Genomic DNA, 16,712 nt, shown 5'->3' on the forward strand with positions numbered 1-16,712 from the left:
CACCGTCCAGAGCACTGTATGTGCCATTATAGTCCTCCTCAGACCACCGTCCAGAGCACTGTGTATGGCATTACAGGCCTTCTCAGAAAGACGACCATCCAGAGCACTATGTGCGCCATTACATGCTTCCTCAGACCACCGTCTAGAGCACTGTGCATGCAATTACAGGCCTCCTCAGACCAATGTCCAGAGCACTGTGTGTGTTACAGGCCTCCTCAGACTACCATCCAGAGCATTGTGTGCATTACAGGCTTCCTCAGACCACCATCTAGAGCACCGTTTGCACCATTACAGGCCTCCTTAGGCCACCTGCCAGAGCAATGTGTGCATTACAGGCCTCAGACCACTGTCCAGAGCACTGTGTATGCAATTAAAGGCCCCCTCCGACCACCGTCCAGAGTACTGTGTGTGCCATTGAAGTCCTCCTCAGACCACCGTCAAGAGCACTGTGTATGGCATTATTACAGGCCTTCTCAGAAAGAAGACGATCCAGAGCACTGTGTGTGCCATTACAGGCCTCCTCAGACCACCGTCCAGAGCACTGTGTGCATTACAGGCCTCTTCAGACTAACGTCCAAAGCACTGTGTGCACCATTACAGGCCTCCTAAGACCACCACCCAGAGCAGTGTGTGCCATTACAGGCCTCTTTAGACCACTATCCAGAGCACTGTGTGCATTACAGGCCTGCTCAGACTACCATCCAGAGCCCTGTGTGTGCCATTACAGGCCTCCTCAGATGACCGTCCAGAGCACTGTGTGCATTACAGGCCTCTTTAGACCACAGTCCAGAGCACTGTGCAATACAGGCATGCTCAGACTACCGTCCAGATTACTGTGTGCGCCATTACAGGCCTCCTCAGATGACTGTCAAGAGAACTGTATGAATTACAGGCCTCCTCAGACCAATATCCAGAGCACTGTGTTCATTACAGGCCTCCTCAGACCACAGTCGGGAGAACTGTGTGCATTAGAGGCCTGATCAGACTACCTTCCAGAGCATTGTGTGCATTACAGGCCTCCTCAGACCACTGTGTGTGTCATTACAGGCCTCCTCAGACCACTGTCCAGAGCACCGTGTGCGCCATTATTGGCCTCCTCAGACCACCATCCAGAGCACTGTGTGCGTCATTACAGGCCTCTCTCTGCAACAGGGACACAGGCAGCATAAAAAAATAACTTTCAGGGGTTCTAGGCGTGCCCTACACTACCAAAAAAGAAAACTGTCTGTACTCCTGTTAAAAAAAATTCCCCCCATTTGTTAAAACTGTTTTCACCAGAACAGTGAGGGAAGTTCAATCTAAGGCCTCTTTCACACGGGTGCTCACTCCCCTGGCTGCTCACCTACACCTTACACAGAAGCCGGAGAGAGCTTTTTACATGCTCCAGTTTGACCCTACAAACATTTACAAAGTACTACTTAGGAACATTCAATGAAGGACAAATTCAGGCTTGTTTCTCCTGTTTTTGAAGTCTTGCAGGGATCTACTAATATGCAGTATGTACAATGCAGTATATATGAAATCTAAGCGACAGACATTGATAAATCTGCATAGATTTCAATAACTTCAGTGAAAAATTCCTCTCATGCAGTCTGAGGCAGAGAAATATCTGTCCATTCTACAATAGACATGTGCAGAACGAAAAATAGTTTTGTTTCATTTAGATTTGTTATTTAGATCAATTTATTTACTTAGATTTGTTTAATTTGTTTTCGGAATTTCGTTTCATTTATTCAAATTCGAATTTTCCAAATTCAGTCAAATTGATCTAATTTCGACCAAAGTTGGAAAATTCTAATCAAATTGAATTGCATTCGAATTTAATTCTATTCGAAAATCAAATTTATTCTTTTCGAAATTTGAATTTTGGAAGATGGTTATATTCTTTCCAATTCATTCCATTCTATTGTTTTTTCTATTCTATTTTTTTATTTTATATTCTATTCTTTGCTATTGTATTCAAATTTGAATTCATGCTATTTGAAATTGGAATTTTGGAAAACGGTTACAGTGATACCTCGGTTCACAAACTTAATTCGTGAACTGACTCTGGTCGCGAACCGAATTGGTCGTGAACCGAGGCACATTTTGCCATAGGGTTCAATGTAAATCCGGTTAATCCGCTCTGACCTTTTTTTTTTTGGTTTTTGAAGCACAAAAATATGAAACAAATTACAATACACATTAGTACAGTATAGTAATGTATAAAGAGAGAACATAAACCTTGCTTGAGATGACTTCTGGCATGGAGGAAGGCAGGTGGGAGGCTGTGAAATACAATACAGTAAGTACAGTATTGTATGTGCTAAAAAGCACACCAAAAAGTGTTCGTGAACCGAGTTGTTCGTGAACAGAAGCGTTCGTGAACCGAGGTATCACTGTATATTGTTAGATTATTTCTATTGTATTGTATTCTATTCCATTCTTTTCCAATTTTAATTTATTCTATTCGAAAATTCGAATTTCAAAAGAAGGTTATATTCTTTTCTCGTCTATTCTTTTTTTTCAATTCTATTCTTTTCTAATTTATTCATTTCTATTGCATTGAAATTAGAATTTATTCTATTTGAAATTTTAAATTTTATTTTCAGAAGATGGTTATATTTTTTCTATTTTATTCTATTCTATTCTATTCTTTTCTATTCTATTATATTCTTTTCCATTATATTCCTTTATTTTCTATTCTATGTTATTCTGTTCGGAAATTCGATTAGAAAATTATACGAATTTAATTTTGATTTGAAAGCTATTTCGAATTTGATTCGACAACTATTTGAATTTGATTCAAAAACTTTTCAAATTTGATTTCAAAACTATTTTCTTTGATTTCGAATTTCAGTTCAGAATGAAACGAGCCGCACATGTCTATTCTACAATGAGTCACTGAAGAGACAAGGTCTTCTGTATAATTGAGACAATAATAACATAGGTGCGTATAAGAATCTTTGATCCTTCCATGCTCTTCATAAAAGAATTAGGAGCAGGCCCTGCTTGCAGAGAGGTCATCTAACGGGCTGGAAAATCATTGCCTTATGCTTTGAAAAGGTATTGCAATTTACAGTCAAACAATCTTTTGTTTTAGATTTCTTATTTTCAAACAGGCTCAGACTAGCACACCAGAAAACTGGAAGATCCTCAAGTGCACGTGTCAAACACAAGGCCCGCGTGCCAAATCAGGCCCCCCCAGGCCATCTCTTTTGACCCCCTCTCCTAGTTTTTCAGCTGGAATGTGGCACCTCTGGCTCGCACCCTCTGCTCCTTGCTCCCTGCTGTCATATGTAAACACATAAGCCTTCTGTTATTACAATGACAGCTTTGCCCTAACAAATCCCTCATGTACTTTTCAGCCTTGCACTCTGTACACAGCGCACCCCTGAACTCTGAACTCTTCATTCTGTACATAGTGCACCCCTGAACTCTTCAATCTGTACACAGCGCACCCCTGAACTCTTCACTCTGTACATAGTGCACCCCTGAACTCTTCACTCTGTACACAGCGCAACCCTGAACTCTTCATTCTGTACGTTGCGCACCCCTAAACTCTTCACTCTGTACGTAGCGTAACCCTAAACTCTTCACTCTGTACATAGCGCACCCCTAAACTCTTCACTCTGTACGTAGCGCAACCCTAAACTCTTCACTCTTTACGTAGCGCACCCCTGAACTCTGCACTCTGTACATAACGCACTCCTGAACTCTGCACTCTGTACATAGCGCACCCCTGAACTCTGCACTCTGTACATAGCGCACCCCTGAACTCTGCACTCTGTACATAACGCACTCTGAAGTCTACACTCTGTATGTAACACACTCCTGAACTCTGCACTCTGTATAGAACACACTCCTGAACTCCACACGCAACACATTCCTGAACTCCACACTCTGTATGTAACACACTCCTGAGGTCTGTACTCTGTATGTAACACACTCCTGAACTCTGCACTCTGTATAGAACACACTCCTGAACTCTGCACTATGTATAGAACACACTCCTGAACTCCACACTCTGCACGCAACACATTCCTGAACTCTACACTCTGTATGTAACACACTCCTGAGCTCTGCACTCTGTATGTAACACACTCCTGAACTCCACACGCAACACATTCCTGAACTCCACACTCTGTATGTAACACACTCCTGAGGTCTGTACTCTGTATGTAACACACTCCTGAACTCTGCACTCTGTATAGAACACACTCCTGAACTCTGCACTCTGTATAGAACACACTCCTGAACTCCACACTCTGCACCCAACACATTCCTGAACTCTACACTCTGTATGTAACACACTCCTGAGCTCTGCACTCTGTATGTAACACACTCCTGAGCTCTGCACTCTGTATGTAACACACTCCTGAGCTCTGTACTCTGTATGTAACACACTCCTGAGCTCTGCCCTCTGTATGTAACACACTCCTGAGCACTGTACTCTGTATGTAACACACTCCTGAACTCTGCACTCTGTATAGAACACACTCCTGAACTCCACACTCTGCATGCAACACATTCCTGAACTCTACACTCTGTATGTAACACACTCCTGAGCTCTGCACTCTGCATGTAGCACACTCCTGAGCTCTGCACTCTGCATGTAACACACCATTACACAGAGCAGGAAAATATAACAAACCATTACACAGAGCAGGAAATTATAACACACCATTACACAGAGCAGGGAAGTATAACAAACCATTACACAGAGCAGGGAAGCATAACACACCATTACACAGAGCAGGGAAGTATAACACATCATTACACAGAGCAGGGAAGTATAACACACCATTACACAGAGCAGGGAAGTATAACACACCATTACACAGAGCAGGGAAATATAACAAATTTGAAGGCCATCACTTACGTTTAACTCTAAGCTGATGAGATGTTAAAGTGTACAGTGCCTTGCGAAAGTATTCGGCCCCCTTGAACTTTGCGACCTTTTGCCACATTTCAGGCTTCAAACATAAAGATATAAAACTGGAATTTTTTGTGAAGAATCAACAACAAGTGGGACACAATCATGAAGTGGAACAAAATGTATTGGATATTTCAAACTTTTTTAACAAATAAAAAACTAAAAAATTGGGCGTGCATAATTATTCAGCCCCCTTAAGTTAATACTTTGTAGCACCACCTTTTGCTGCGATTACAGCTGTAAGTCACTTGGGGTATGTCTCTATCAGTTTTGCACATCGAGAGACTGAAATTTTTGCCCATTCCTCCTTGCAAAACAGCTTGAGCTCAGTGAGGTTGGATGGAGAGCGTTTGTGAACAGCAGTTTTCAGTTGTTTGCACAGATTCTCGATTGGATTCAGGTCTGGACTTTGACTTGGCCATTCTAACACCTGGATATGTTTATTTGTGAACCATTCCATTGTAGATTTTGCTTTATGTTTTGGATCATTGTCTTGTTGGAAGACAAATCTCCGTCCCAGTCTCAGGTCTTTTGCAGACTCCATCAGGTTTTCTCCCAGAATGGTCCTGTATTTGGCTCCATCCATCTTCCCATCAATTTTAACCATCTTCCCTGTCCCTGCTGAAGAAAAGCAGGCCCAAACCATGATGCTGCCACCACCATGTTTGACAGTGGGGATGGTGTGTTCAGGGTGATGAGCTCTTTTTGCATTGTTGCCAAAAAGTTTGATTTTGGTTTTATCTGACCAGAGCACCTTCTTCCACATGTTTGGTGTGTCTCCCAGGTGGCTTGTGGCAAACTTTAAACGACACTTTTTATGGATATCTTTAAGAAATGGTTTTCTTCTTGCCACTCTTCCATAAAGGCCAGATTTGTGCAGTATACGACTGATTGTTGTCCTATGGACAGAGTCTCCCACCTCAGCTGTAGATCTCTGCAGTTCATCCAGAGTGATCATGGGCCTCTTGGCTGCATCTCTGATCAGTCTTCTCCTTGTATGAGCTGAAAGTTTAGAGGGACGGCCATGTCTTCGTAGATTTGCAGTGGTCTGATACTCCTTCCATTTCAATATTATCGCTTGCACAGTGTTCCTTGGGATGTTTAAAGCTTGGGAAATCTTTTTGTATCCAAATCCGGCTTTAAACTTCTCCACAACAGTATCTCGGACCTGCCTGGTGTGTTCCTTGTTCTTCATGATGCTCTCTGCGCTTTAAACGGACCTCTGAGACTATCACAGTGCAGGTGCATTTATACGGAGACTTGATTACACACAGGTGGATTCTATTTATCATCATTAGTCATTTAGGTCAACATTGGATCATTCAAAGATCCTCACTGAACTTCTGGAGAGTTTGCTGCACTGAAAGTAAAGGGGCTGAATAATTTTGCACGCCCAATTTTTCAGTTTTTTATTTAACAAAGTTTGAAATATCCACTAAATTTCATTCCACTTCATGATTGTGTCCCACTTGTTGTCTATTCTTCACAAAAAATTACAGTTTTATATCTTTATTTTTAAAGCCTGAAATGTGGCAAAAGGTCGCAAAGTTCAAGGGGGCCGAATACTTTCGCAAGGCACTGTATATAATCCCAATTCATGAAATCTGACCTGGGAACATATATATATGTAGTGTTTACTTTACTCTCTCCAAAACAGACATCCCGAGTCTCCCATGAGGTGGGGGAGTCTCCCACATTTGAGCTGCGGCTCCCTGACACGCGCAAGTGCCGCGTGATATCCCGGCTGTCAGCTATCAGAACGCTTCCTGTATAGTTTCGGCTCTGTCCTGTCACAGGCAGAGTGATATCAAATGCACTGTGCCTGTGAGAGGAGAGATACAGGAAACCTCGTCTCTGCATGCTTCCTCACCTCCATGTGTCTCAGAGGAGCCAGCATTTCCCGCTAGCAGTACCAGCCAGCAGCACCCGCCAGCAGTACCAGCCAGCAGTACCCACCAGCAGTACCAGCCATCTGTACTGTGAAGTGATCATGGTAGTTAGAGTGTGGTCATGGTGGTTAACCTGCCACCGCAATTATACGGCGGCAGGTTGGCAGGTTACTGCAAATTGACATACCTGTACGGCGGTCCGCAGGCGTGATCCTGTGGGCCGCAGGGCTCCCATGATCGCTCCCCGCTAAGAGAGAACAGTGGTCTGCTGTTCTAAACAGACTGTTGTTCTCTCTGGAATCAATACAGAGCTCCCGTGTACCCCCTAGGCTCACACTTAACCCTTTGATCAGCCCTGGGTTAACCCCTTCCCTGCCAGTGTCATTATTACAATAACAGTGCATATTTTTAGCACTGATTAATGTAGTAATGTCGCTGGTCCCCCCAAAAGTGTCAAAAATGTCAGTTAGGGGTCCGATCTGTTCGCCCCAATGTCGCAGACCCGATAAAAATCGCAGATCGCCACCATTACTAGTAAAAAAAATAAATAAATAAAAATTACATAAATCTTTCCCCTAGTTTGTAGACGCGATAACTTTTGCGTAAACCAATCAAAATACCAATCAAAATACGCTTATTGGGATTCTTTTTACCAGAAACATGTAGCAGAATACAAATTGGCCTAAAATGATGAAAAAATTTGATTTTTAATTTTGGGAACGTTAAATCACTATAATATTTCACTATTTTCACTATAATATAGTGAACAATATTGTTTTTTTTTTTCAGAATTGTATTTTTTTTTTGTTTATAGCGCAAAAAAAAAAAAAATATCGCACAAGTAATCAAATACCACCAAAAGAAAGCTCTATTTGTTCCAAAAAAAAAGAACATTCATTTTATTTTGGTACAGCATCGCAAGTGCGCAATTGTTCATTAGGTAACGCAGTGCCGAATTGCAAAAAATGGCCTGGTCATTAGAGGGAAAATCTTCCAGTCCAGAAGCGGCTAATATCTCTCAGAAGTAAACCTCTGTATACTGATTCCATTTCATTTGATCATCCTAGTTGTGTTAAATTGGTGAGGGGAGGGGGGCGAAATGCCACCTCCCTGAAATGAATTTGCCACCTCCCTGAAATTAGTTTTTGCAGGTTGGGATGCCTGCCAAAGCCTTAAGTCCAGTGTCTTTCTGCTGCTCTGTTCCTCTGTTATTAGCATGATATCTTCTGACAAGCTCTCGGAGATAAAAGCAGCAGGAAATATGTGTCGGGGTGGGTGCATACTTATAAATTGGCAGAGAGCTTGTCTATTCACAGCACAGCTCTGCATGTTTCTTAATTCCTCTGCCTATGTGGAGGCGGGGGGGGGGGGGTGCTTTTTCTTCCTATCAGCTGTCACACAATGTACGCCAAGACTCAATACCCAGTGCTGGAATAGGAAGAAAAAAATTCTATCACGATGTTCACTTTCTAAACAGTGTAGAAAGCTGAAGACAGCAGATTGTAAGATTCCGGTACCTCCGGTACCCTTAATCACCACTTTCCCCTGTAATGCGTCCCACCTTTCTCTTCAGGTGGTACGCATATACCTTTAAGAACGATGATGTCACTGCTGAGCGCCGCAGAGCGGCTATTTCAACCGCCGGCGGTCTCACTCACATTGTTCGTTCAACCTGCCTTGTTATCCACATGCTTTCAAGCCTGTCTCTCGATCGGAACCTCCAGCTATTCCCTTTACCTGGAGCAGACCGGAACCTCGCTACTGATCCCTGTATCTCGCTACCGGACCATTCCTTATCTACTGGACCTCTCTAAACTACTAACATTACAAGTGATAAGTACCCCTCCATAACCTTATTGCACTATCTACCTATGCACATTAAGGACTGTTACCACCTATCCATACTATCCTATCATCTGCACTGTTACATGGATTGCTAAGCTCTCCTGTCTACTACTATCTATCCTTGCACTGGGTTAGTCTATCCTGTATTTGTCATCTGCTTTCCTCACCACCTGTTAGCATACTCGATACTAACCTATCTGCATTCCTAAATACCATCTTGAACTCTCCTATACAAAACCTATCAAGTGATTACCATCCTTGTCACTGTTCACACCTGTCCCTTCAGCACATCACCTTCATACTATCATATACATACTATCACTCCAGGAACATCTCATTGAGTGTGTATATATCTGTATGTTGAAGCTGACAGGCCCACGGTGATGAGTCCTGGAGAGTTGGATCTAGTATTCAACACATCTCTACATGACTACTGAGTGGAGATTTTGCAGCTGCAAATCCAGCCTATACTAAAAACGCAGGAGCGTTACAGATTGAACGAACCTTAAAAATGGATTCAGCAGAATTACCCACTCAAGTGACACAATTAACACAAGTAAAAGCGTTAATACTTGCTCTGACTGACGTACAAGAAAAGAATCAGACTCTGACACAGCAGGTAACCCAGCTCTCACGGCTTACTGCTGTTCAGCCTCCTGAACCTAAAATAAACTCTCCTCTAGTGTTTACAGGTGATCGGAAAAAATTTAGTGAATTCAAAAACGCATGTCAATTGCTTTTTTTGTTAAAACCTCGTACATACCCAACTGATCAAATAAAAGTCTGTACCGTTATTTCATACTTGACGGGTGATCCACGGGCCTGGGCAGACTCTCTCTTTGAGAATAATGATCAGATTCTCAACACCTATTCCTTATTCCTAGCGGAACTCGCTAGTTTATACGATGACCCCAATAGGCAGAGTACTGCTGATATTCAGTTGAGGGCCTTAAAACAAGGAAGGAGACCTGTAGAAGACTTTGTATCTGAGTTCAAAAGATGGACCCTTGATTCAGGGTGGAATGACACATCTTTGCGAACTCAATTCAGACTCGGGTTATCGGAAGCTGTTAAAGACGAGCTCGCCCGAGCGGATTTACCTGGCACCTTGGAGGCCTTGATACAACTTAGTATCAACATCGACAGACGACTGCGAGAAAGAAGGGCTGAAAAGATGGGAATGCCATTGTCTAGTCCTTCTCAGATTTCGGCCGTTGACCCTACTCCCATGGATGTAGGAACCATACGCCCACCTTTAACGAATACTGAACGAGCTAGAAGAACATCCAGAAATCTCTGCATGTACTGCTCATCCTCGGATCATTTGATAAGCACCTGTCCCCTTGTCAGCAAAAAAGAGGGTGAGTGTTGCTGGGAGGATTAACGACTTCCTTTTCTAACCCCTATCTTTTTGTTCATTTAATATTACAGTGGGACCAAACTAGGATCACCACCAAGGCTATGGTCGACACTGGATCTTGTGGAAACTATATTGATACACGCTTTGTTACCTTAAATAAAATACCTATTATTTCAAAATCTAAGCCTGTTTCTGTTAGTTTCATTAATGGTATTCCACTGTCTTCTGGTCCAATCACCAACCAGACACAGGCACTCCTTGCCACTACCAACGAATCACATGTGGAGACCATCACCTTTGACATACTATCCTCACCCCATTTTCCTATTATTTTGGGACTTCCCTGGTTACACACACACCAACCAATCATAGATTGGAAAAAACAGACTTTGGTTTTCCCTTCTCACTATTGTGAGAATACGTGTAACCTCCCATCTTATGGGAAGATTCTGTCTGTGGTGTCAGATGAAATTGCACCACTATGCTATCAGGATCTGTCCGAAGTGTTCCTTGAGAAAAATGCTCAAGTGTTGCCTCCCCATAGGGATTACGATTGCACTATCGATCTACTCCCTAACAGCAAATTGCCTTTCGGTCATGTTTATCTACTTTCACAGGATGAACTTTCTCATCTCAAGGAATACTTGGATGAGAATTTGACAAAGGGGTTCATTAGACCCTCTACTTCTTCCACTGCTGCAGGACTTTTCTTTGTCCGCAATAAGGATTCCAGTCTCAGGCCTATTATCGATTATAGGCAATTAAACACGATTACGATAAAGGATCGTTATCCTTTGCCGCTCATCCCTGAACTTATTGAACAGGTGCGTGGGGCTACTTATTTCACCAAATTAGACCTGAAAGGGGCATACATCCTAATCCGAATCCGTGACGGGGATGAGTGGAAAACAGCATTCAGAACCAGATACGGACTATTCGAATACCTTGTGATGCCATTCGGGCTATGTAATGCTCCCGCAGCTTTCCAAAGATTCATAAACGACATCTTTAGAGACTTACTTGATGTCTGTGTTGTAGTATACCTAGACGATATACTTATTTATTCTCGATCTATGCCTGAACACATAAAACATGTAAGACTTGTGTTGTCCAGACTGCTCTCACACAGACTATATGTGAAATTAAAAAAATGTCTATTTCATAAAGAAGAAATATTATTTCTAGGATACTTCATATCCAAAACTGGAATTAAGATGGATATGAGTAAAATATCCTGTATTCTAGACTGGCCTATACCAACAACTCGTAAGGCCCTACAGCGATTCCTTGGATTCTCGAACTTCTATAGGAAGTTCATCAAGAACTTTTCCGCTATTGTGAGACCTCTCACACAACTGACAAGTATAAAAAAAACATTCAAATGGTCAGAAGAAGCAAATCAAGCTTTCTGCTTGTTAAAATCAAGCTTTACTTCTGCTCCCATACTACGCCATCCAGACCCATCCCTCCAATATATTCTAGAGGTAGATGCGTCAAATATGGCAGTAGGAGCAGTTCTCTCCCAACGACCAACAAATACTTCACCACTCCACCCAGTTGCTTTCTTTTCAAAATCACTAAGCAGCCCAGAGGTGAATTACCCAGTGGGTGAAAAGGAGTTGCTTGCCATAAAACTGGCACTGGAGAATTGGCGACATCTGCTCGAAGGTACCCAGTTACCAATACTCATATATACAGATCATAAAAACCTTCAATACCTCCAGACTAACAAGACTCTCTCTCACCGGCAGGTACGATGGTCATTATTCTTTTTAAGATTTAATTTCCTAGTGACCTACCCGCCTGCAGACAAAAATAAAAAAGCGGATGCGCTATCACGATTACTTGAAGATAACTGCGCCAAAATCCCTTCCATTCCCATAATACCCTATGAACGTATTATTGGTGTTGTCCGTTCCTTGAAGGAAGAGATTTTGCACAGTATAAGAATGGATTCACCTCCACCACAACTAAGTACTGATACAGAAGGCTTCCTCTATTACAATGACAAACTCTACATACCCCCTACTATGCGCACCAAGATCTTGGAGTTATCGCATGATGTGCCCATGGCAGGACATATGGGTATAACGAAAACCTTTAATTTGCTCACAAGGCAGTTTTGGTGGCCAGATATGAAGACGTCTGTACAAAAATTTGTTTCTTCATGTGACATCTGTGCAAGGTCCAAAATTGACACTACAAAACCATCTGGACTACTTTGTAGTCTACCAATACCCCAGGTTCCATGGGAAGTTGTGTCCTTAGATTTCATAGTAGAACTACCACCCTCTAAAGGATTTAATACCATCCTAGTGTCAGTGGACCACTTGACAAAGATGGCACATTTCATTGCTATCCGTAGACTACCTTCATCTAAACAAACAGCGGAACTACTGATGAAACATGTGTTTAAGTTGCATGGAATTACAAAAACTCTTTTGTCCGACCGTGGTTCACAATTCATCTCTAAATTTTGGCAAGCACTTTGTCAAATTTTACGCATTGAGCGAAAGCTCACTTCTCCCTACCATCCTCAGACCAACGGACAGACTGAAAGAGTCAACCAGTGCATTGAGCAATATCTACGTTGCTACACATCATACTTGCAGGATGATTGGGTGGATCTCCTTCCTCTAGCAGAATTTGCTTACAACAACGCAACCCACAGTACTACGAAGCAAAGTCCGTTCTACTTGAACTATGGGTTTCATCCCACTCTTCTTCCACCACGCATCCTGCCATCGAGTAACCCAGTAGCCTCGAATTACCTTACCCAAATAAAAGACTCTTTGGGTTTACTCAATACCACTATATCACACGCTCACAGTCAACAAAAAAAGTACTACGACCTTCATAGAAGACCTTCTCCTCAGTATGCTATTGGGGACCTTGTTTGGTTATCGACAAAGAACTAAAGATTAAAAATCCCTAGCAAGAAGCTTGGACCTTTATTTTTGGGACCCTTCCCAATTAAAAAACTTATCGGAAAAGCTGCAGTACAGCTCACCCTACCAGCAGATCTCAAGATCCATCCCATCTTCCATGTGTCGCTACTGAAGCCCCATGTTCCTAACCAAGGAATAAGGCCTACCATCTCGCCTCCACCTCCAATACAAGTTGAAGGCGGAGAAGAGTATGAGATCAAGGAAATTTTGGATTCTCGCATCCATAGAGGAAGACTCCAGTATCTCATAAGATGGAAGAACTATGGACCCCAAGATGACACCTGGCTAGATACCTCTGATATTCATGCGCCTAGACTTATACGGAACTTTCACTCGAAACACCCAGAGAAACCTGTCCTATAGGCCTTCCGGAGCCGGCCTTAAGGGGGGGGTACTGTAAGATTCCGGTACCTCCGGTACCCTTAATCACCACTTTCCTCTGTAATGCGTCCCACCTTTCTCTTCAGGTGGTACGCATATACCTTTAAGAACGATGATGTCACTGCTGAGCGCCGCAGAGCGGCTATTTCAACCGCCGGCGGTCTCACTCACATTGTTCGTTCAACCTGCCTTGTTATCCACATGCTTTCAAGCCTGTCTCTCGATCGGAACCTCCAGCTATTCCCTTTACCTGGAGCAGACCGGAACCTCGCTACTGATCCCTGTATCTCGCTACCGGACCATTCCTTATCTACTGGACCTCTCTAAACTACTAACATTATAAGTGATAAGTACCCCTCCATATCCTTATTGCACTATCTACCTATGCACATTAAGGACTGTTACCACCTATCCATACTATCCTATCATCTGCACTGTTACATGGATTGCTAAGCTCTCCTGTCTACTACTATCTATCCTTGCACTGGGTTAGTCTATCCTGTATTTGTCATCTGCTTTCCTCACCACCTGTTAGCATAATCGATACTAACCTATCTGCATTCCTAAATACCATCTTGAACTCTCCTATACAAAACCTATCAAGTGATTACCATCCTTGTCACTGTTCACACCTGTCCCTTCAGCACATCACCTTCATACTATCATATACATCCTATCACTCCAGGAACATCTCATTGAGTGTGTATATATCTGTATGTTGAAGCTGACAGGCCCACGGTGATGAGTCCTGGAGAGTTGGATCTGGTATTCAACACATCTCTACATGACTACTGAGTGGAGATTTTGCAGCTGCAAATCCAGCCTATAATAAAAACGCAGGAGCATTACACAGATATACAAATAAAACTTATGTAGGGAGATTTGTTTCATCTCTGTGTATCATCTGAGGTTGTTAACCTTACTGGGTTTTTATGAGGGTTAACATCCACTTTAAAGGACAACTAAATGCATAATTTTTTTTCACTTTTTGGAGGGAAGGGTTATTACCCCTGTCAGCTTCTTTTGGGGAGATTTCCCTTCACTTCCTGTCCCATAGCCAAAACAGGAAGTGAGCAGAAATCATTCCAAAGTGAAATAAAAATCCCCTGGGTCACTAAACAGTTTTGTCTTCAGTTATATAATATTTTAATGTTTTTTTTTTTTTTTTTTATGATTTCTATTCTGTACAACATATCATACTAAGGCAAAATAACATTATTCTATAAGTTCTTTAGTTTCAGAAAATATAAAGTTTTGTGAGATCTTTAGTGACTTTTCAAGCCACTTAAAGTTATAAAAATATGATCTGTCAACAAACGTTTCAATGTGTCATTCACTTTGCCTGTCTAACCATTCCAAATAAGCATGCGTCTTCATGCTCAATATAATTATAAGCTGCAACCATGAGGTGTGAGCGCCACCTACAGTCCACTGTAAGTAACGATTTGTCAGATTTTATGCAGGGCTTTAGATGCTCTGTTATATATGAAGGTTGAAAAGTGAAGAGGCCAATGTATATGCATAAAAACAGTTCCTCCTTGGGGAACTTTCATACAGTACACAAGGTCTCATATTCTCTATGGCAGTGGTTCTCAACCTTTTTTTTAGTCAAGGCACCCATTAAAAATGATGGACAATCTCGAGGCACCCTTAAAAATGACGGACAGTCTTGAGGCACATCATTCTAAAATGTCAAAACTACTCTAATAAATTTACATAATGCAGCAACATCAATACAAGTAGGACACCCAACGTTAGAGGTGATTTATTCTTCCAAAGAAAATACACTTTTGCAAACTGGTACTGACTAGTATTCCAATGTTTCTCTTCTCCCTCAGTTTTTCTCCATGATTCAGCTAAGGTGCCCTCAATGCTGATGGAGAGGGGCAGAGGAGGGTCAAACAAGGGTGTTATGCAGGTGACTGACATCCTCCATATCAACTGATGATGCCATTGGTCATTAGCAGTGGTGTCGGGAGGGAAGGGCTGACCAGGGCTATAGCCCCAAGTGTTCCTGACGAGTCCAACTGATGATGCCATTGGTCATTAGGATGCCGGCGGCTAGAAGGTTGTAATGGTGCATAATGAAAAGCCTGTGGCTGTGTGTAACTAAAAGGCATCTTTATCCACACTGCAGCTGGTATACAATGTTGGGGCAATTTTTAGGCATTTTGCCAAGGCACCCCTGAAGAAATCTCAATCGGGTACCCTGGTTGAGAAAGGCTGCTATATGGTATAAGTCCCTTTGTATATACCAGTCACATACATACAGACAGACACACTCACACCACTGCTTACTTGCACATTTCGCCTCTCATGATAAATACTCATGGATCTCTGCAGTCTTCTGTTATCTCCGCCCTTTTTCAGCCCCCTCCAGCTCTGAAGCTCTCCTTGGCTCTCTTATGACTCAGCTAAGGTGCCCTCAGTGCTGACGGAGAGAGGCAGGGGAGGGTCAAACAAGGATGTTATGCAGGTGACTGACATCCTCCATATCAACTGATGATGCCATTGGTCATTAGCAGTGGTGTCGGGAGGGGAGGGCTGACCAGGGCTATAGCCCCGAGTGTTCCCCTGAAAAGCCCCGGGTCTCCTGTTCATTTTAAATAAATATTAGCCCCGACCCTTTTCGTCTCTGTGCTGGCTGGGCGGCCCTCACCTGCTGGCTGGCTGGCTCTGCTTCCTGGCCTGCTGCGTGCCACGGACACACTGGTTGCTAGTCGGCCTGCCGTTTGACATCTAGCAACCAGTGATGTCACGTGACATCAGCATCGTCAGGTGACAGCAGCACAGCAGCCAGAGCGTGCGGCGGGCCCAGAGTTACGCGCCTAGAACTCAGTCTCCACCCACCGGCCACCTCCTCCCTCTTCTCCAGGCACTGGCCCTGTTTCAGTCACACGTGACATGTGCTCTCCAGGACCAGGAGTTCAGCTGCCACCTGCCGGGTTATCCTCAACAGAAGCTCAAGTACTTTTTTGAGCGTCAAAACGCTCAGATGTGAACAGGGGCCATTGAAATGAATAGGATTTGTCTTGTTGGGCGTTTTGAGAGCTGATCCTAGAGCAGAAAAACGCCCCCAAAACACCCCAAAACGCCTACATGTGAACGGAGCCTTAAGAGTTTTAAATGTAAGTTATTATATTTAAAAAAAAATGAATATGTGGATATACTACACCATGAGCCCCCTTCTTGTAATTTACAGCTATATGAGGGAGAGTGACCAGTGAATACAGTTCGGGCTTATCTACATCCACTTCCCCTGGGTATTTGTTAAAGGCTTGGCTGGAGACTCACTAACGGATGTGTGTGAAAGTGATCTGTTGGCTACACTGCTAATGGATTGTTTCCATATGACAGACAACATTTAGCTTGTC

The sequence above is a fragment of the Pelophylax lessonae genome (genome assembly GCF_965119305.1).
Source record: "Pelophylax lessonae genome assembly, chromosome: 11".
NCBI classification, from domain to species: domain Eukaryota; kingdom Metazoa; phylum Chordata; class Amphibia; order Anura; family Ranidae; genus Pelophylax; species Pelophylax lessonae.